We start from the raw sequence: 5,387 nt of genomic DNA on the forward strand, positions 1-5,387 counted from the left end.
CATTATTAAATTTAACATGACTAACAAGAAAGCCCTAGTTACTGCATCATGTTTTGAATTCTCTTCTGAACTCTTCTATATTTTAAAATCCTTTATTGATGTTATTTCCCATCTTTTGACGACATTATCACTTCTTCCTGAAACCATTCCTTCTTAAGAAGTATAACAAAACAAATTTACATATTGGTCATGTCTGAAAACATATCTTATCATTTACCTATTGTCCATTTTCTCTGCACAGAGATGGAAAAAAAATTTTATCATCAGTGTTCTAGATTCATGATTTATAATTACAAGGATTAAAGTGGTTTTTTTTTCCCTTTATAGTATTGTAGTCACTGTATACTTTCTTCTCTTGGTTTTCAGAAATTTTTTCTCTTACCTTTTGGATGAACATATCTTGAGATCTACAGTTTGCTCATAGTTGTTGCTTGCCAGTCTTGTGTGATTCTTACTGGTTCTTTAGTACTTGAACTCTTTTTTTTTTCTTCTTTGATTTGGAAGCTGTGGATTTTGGTTCAAACATTCCTTCATGTTTTCACCTTGAGAGTTTCTTCAAAAAGTGATACGGATTCTAGCTATTTTTTTCTCTTTGTATTCTGATTCCAACAGAGATGGGTAATTTTATTTTAATAGTTTTTTGAAATCTAGTACCCAGGGAGGGGCAACGAGGTCCCAAGTGATGCCGGACGGAGAGCACAGACTTTGGGGGGGGGGGAGGACATTTGGTCTCTGCCGGAGCGGTTGGACCCTTGTGTCTCCGCCGTCTTAGGAGGATGTACTCATCCGTGGCACACCTGGCGCGAACCAGCCCCCTTCCACACGCCACACCTGCAGTATGAGGCCGAGCCCAGCCCCGTGGGGCCCCCGGACGCGCCCTGCCGCCGCCGTGGAAGAATACGGTTGTGAATACGGCTCCATGAAGTTTTATTCACTCTGTGGCGTTGGTGGGGTCTTAAGTTGTGGCCGGACACGACTGTTGTACCCCTTGACTTAGCGAAATGCAGGATGCAGGTGGAACCCCAGAAATTCAAGGGCATCTTTAATGGATTCTCTGTCACACTCAGAAGATGGTGTTCGTGGTCTGGCTAAAGGGTGGGCTCCCACATTCATTGGCTACTCTATGCAGGGACTCTGTACATTTGGTTTTTATGAAGTCTTCAAAGTCTGGCATAGCAACATGCTTGATGAGGAAAACACTTCTCCCTGGCGTACATCCCTGTATTTAACTGCCTTAGCCAGTGCTAAATTCTTTGCTGGTGTTGCCCTGGCTCTCTTGGAAGCTGCCAAGGTTAGAATTCAGACCCAGCCAGGCTACGCTAACACCTAGAGGGAGGCTGCTCCAAAACTGTTTAAGGAAGAGGGTCTCTGTTGCTCCTTAATGGATGAGACAGATCCCATATACCATGATGAGGTTTGCTTGCTTTGAGCGCACTGTCGAGGCCCTGTGCAAATATGTTGTTCCCAAGTCCTGGAGTGTTCCAAGGGAGAAAGCTGGTGACGTTCGTGGCAGGCTCCATAGCCGGTGTCTTCTGGGCCAATGTGTCTCACACCCTGCCGACTCTGTGGTGTCTGTGCAGCACGGCTTCACAAGTCCTCCAAAGGCTTGGATTCAAAGGTGTATGGAAAGGGTTCTTTGCTCGTATCATCATGCTCAGTAGGTACCGACTGTACTACAGTGGTCCATCTATGAGTCCGTGAAAGTCTATTTCAGACTCCCCGTCCTCCTCCACCTGAGCTGTCAGAGTCTCTGAAGAAGCAGCTTGTGACGACACAGTAGAGGAATCAAGACCAACTATGGACTGAATCTGCTTGCTGACCAGTGTTGAGCAAATATAAAAGAAACTTTTATATATTTGAACGTGTAGATTGTCTATTCCTGATGTAATTATCGGTTGTGCTCTTGCCTGATGCAGGGTTTCAAAATGTAACTGTTGCAATAAACCAACTATTCTTGATAAGGAAAAAAAATCTAATACCCATGTTTTCTGTTTGGTCATAGTTTTCAGGTAAAAGATGATTCTTGAATTGTTTCTCTTTAAGCTTTTCCCAGGTCAATTTTTAAACAGTAGACATGTTGCATGTTCTTATCAGTCTTTTGACTTTGTTCTAATATTTTTTGTTTTCTTGAATTATATCTATTGGAGTCCACTATTTGGATAAAGTTTTCACTTTCTGTTCTAAACTGTTTATTCAATTTCCATTTTCCCCCTCAAGAACCATGATTTTATTTCTGATTTCATTTTTTAGTCTTTTTCTTCATTTCTTCCAGCTTAGATAGTTATTCTTTTCTTTGGACTTCTACTTGTTATTGTTTTGAAATAATCCCTTCTGAATTTAGCTCCTGGGCTTCTTTTTACCCAAAGTATTTCTTCAGTTTTCCTCTATTATTCTTATTTGCATCTTCAATTTATGGATACAAGCTTTATGCCATCTGCAGGTTCTGTCTCTTCCTACAGTATTGAATGGATTTGGGAAGGTTTTTTGGGGGAAGGTCTTTTTGGATACTGATCCCTCATCCTCTACCACAATCTCTGACTTCTGTATCCATTATTTCCTGGTGTTACAACATGGCTATAGACCTTGGTTCATCTGTCTCTTCCTTTCACCATACACGATCCAAAACTGTCTCCATTCCATACTATGACCTTAATGGATCCCAATTTGATATTGGAGATTTTCCTGGTCTTAGACCTCCTGAAAGTTCCTTCAGTGCTCATATCCAATTGGCTATCTGTCTTTGTCTCTGGCTATGACTCTCAAGTGTTTTGTAGTATGCTGTTCCCAGTCCTCTTTCCCTTTCCCTTTCCCTGGACAGTGGGGGCTGTCTTTGTTGTTCCCTGTAACTTCTCTGGTAGTCCTAGGCTTAGATCATGCTCACTGAAGGTCCATTGTCTCAGAATTTGTGCTACATTCATAGACATCTTGTGATTTTTCCCATTTAGAGATGCATTCAGTTTCAGACCCTGTTTATTGAAACTCACTTTAGTTTCCTTCTTCCCTGGTGATGTCCCTTTTCTCAATGCCTGCAGTCTTCTAACTATATTTTCATATAATTCTGGAATAGCTAAAATAACTTATTAGTATTTGTTTATGGTCTTGATCATTTTTCCTTCTGGTGATCTTAGAGACCTCCATAGAACTCTCTAAGATCATCTTAACATGTCTTTAAGCTAGGCCACTAAGTTCTAAATTGAGGTTTTCCTATGCTTCTTTTGTACTCAAAACATTGTGAGTGTCCCTCTAAAGGTCAGTCAAACTCCATTAGTTAAGACTTTAGATATAGCCCTTGACCTGTACATATTCTTGCAATTTCATCCTTATCTTCTTCATATAAGGACAAACTTGCTTCTGGATTTTTTTTCCTTTGAATCATTGTCACTCTTCTTCCTGCACAGAAATTCAGGACTTCTGTGATTTCTCTACTTATCAAAAAAAGTTTCCAAAGCAATTTCATTCTAATCAGGCAATGGTCCTTCATCTTGACTCCTAATTCTATTTCTCTGCCTTTTTGAAGTCTGGGGTGTTTTGTTGGAAAATCTATTTTGCATCCAACTCATTTATTCATCTGGAATAGGTTAATGATGTTAGATTTGAAGAAGTTAATTGATTTAATTCAATTCCTTCATTTCTCAAATGAGGAAACTGAGACCTATAGAAGTTACCATTTAGCTTGTCAGTTTATTAATGATTAAGCCAGGATTGGAATGTAAGTATCCTTAGCTTCATGCTTTCTTTCATCTTGAACTCTTACAGAGACTTAATTTTAGTTTGTAATGACATTTCTCTCTGAACATTTCCAAACATTTTGAAAATAACAGTTGATAAAATAGGGATATAATGAAATTTCCTCAAAAGCTTTCATTTATTTATTTGTTTATTTATGTGTTTATCTTAATTATAGATAGCAAATCATACCTTATTCCCATAGAAAACTTGAACAGAACCCACCTTGCCTAGGACAAGATGAAATCAGCACCCACTAGGTTAGCTCTTTAGAAATTGCTATTGTTTAATCCAAACCAACATGTTTATTACTCTTAACATTTCTTTAGCAAATGCTTTCTTTACACATAATTTTAAAAAGATGACAGGGAGAATGTTGGAAAATACTTAAGAAAAATTGGTTTCAAGCATTTCAGATGTTTGTACTTAAAGAAGAATGTCAGAGTTGGAAGAGATTTTAGAAAGTCATTAAGTTCAACTCCAGCCTGAAATATTGATAATTTTGCTAATATCCCAGACAAATGGTTTTCAAGTTGCTTTTTAAATATCTCCATTGATGGAGAACTTAATATCTTCTGAGGTAGCCCTTTCTTTTTTGGACAATTCTAATTGTTAGGAAGTATTTTCTTATATTGTTGAAATATATTTCTATATAATTGCCAACTAATGTTTCTAGTTCTCTTCAGGATTAAATAGATTCAATCTAATATGTCCTCTTCATGAGAATCATGTTAAAGTGGAAAGAACACTAGATTTTTTTGAACCAAAAAGACATGTTCAAATTTCACTTCTTATATGTACATATATATGTATATATACATACCCTTAGGCAAGACCCTTTATTTCTATTATCTCATATTCACAAAAGGAGGGATTTAGATTTGATGCATTCTAAGGTTGCTTGTGTTTTAAAATCCTAAAACCCTATCATGCTCCTCTACCACCCATTATTAGTATTATTTTCTTCCAATTACACATCTTTTGTTCCTTCAATGTATCTTCTTATAATATGGCTCTGAATTCCCTTTAGTCCTGGTTTTCCTCTGTTTTAGTTTGCCAGTTTCCATTTTAAAATGCAATGCCTAGAATCTAGCATAGAGTACAGTGGGATCATTGCCAAGTATGGTCTGAAGACTATATTTCGATTAATGTAGCTCAAAATGGAATTACCATTTTTGGCTATTTCATCAGAAGCAAACTCATCTCGACTTCAGATTCCACCAGTCCCCCAGATCTTTTTCACATGAATCTCATTACTTCAAGTATTTCATGAATATTTGACCAGAAGAGGACCAATGAAAGCTAATTCCTTACTGCTTTAATATTGGATCAAAGAGCTATTTGACTTCATTCTTCCTGGGATACCTCATCCATTTTCTTGCTCCCAATCAGTCTGCCATTGCATCTCCCAGGGCATTGGACCTTGCCCTCATGCCCTCAACAGCATGCACATTTCCTTTATTAAAACACATGAGGGCAAAGACTGTATGTATCCCTTGTACTTAGCATGATGTCTGGCAGATAGTAATTGCTTAATAAATACCTTTTCACTTATTCATTCAAAAACTCTCAGAATCCAGTTGCCCAATAGATCCATCTAAATGTATTAATTATGTTCATACTTTTCTATTTTTGTCTACAAGTATATTATGAGAGATTCT

The 5,387-nt window shown here is 37.7% G+C and overlaps 1 pseudogene; it reads left to right on the top strand.

The window, feature by feature from the left end:
* Positions 1–776: 776 nt before the first annotated feature.
* LOC141520250 (solute carrier family 25 member 3 pseudogene) lies at positions 777–1,780 on the top strand (annotated as a pseudogene).
* The last annotated feature ends 3,607 nt before the right edge of the window (positions 1,781–5,387 follow it).

Source organism: Macrotis lagotis, chromosome 4, assembly GCF_037893015.1.
Source record: "Macrotis lagotis isolate mMagLag1 chromosome 4, bilby.v1.9.chrom.fasta, whole genome shotgun sequence".
In the NCBI taxonomy this organism is placed as follows: Eukaryota; Metazoa; Chordata; class Mammalia; order Peramelemorphia; family Peramelidae; genus Macrotis; species Macrotis lagotis.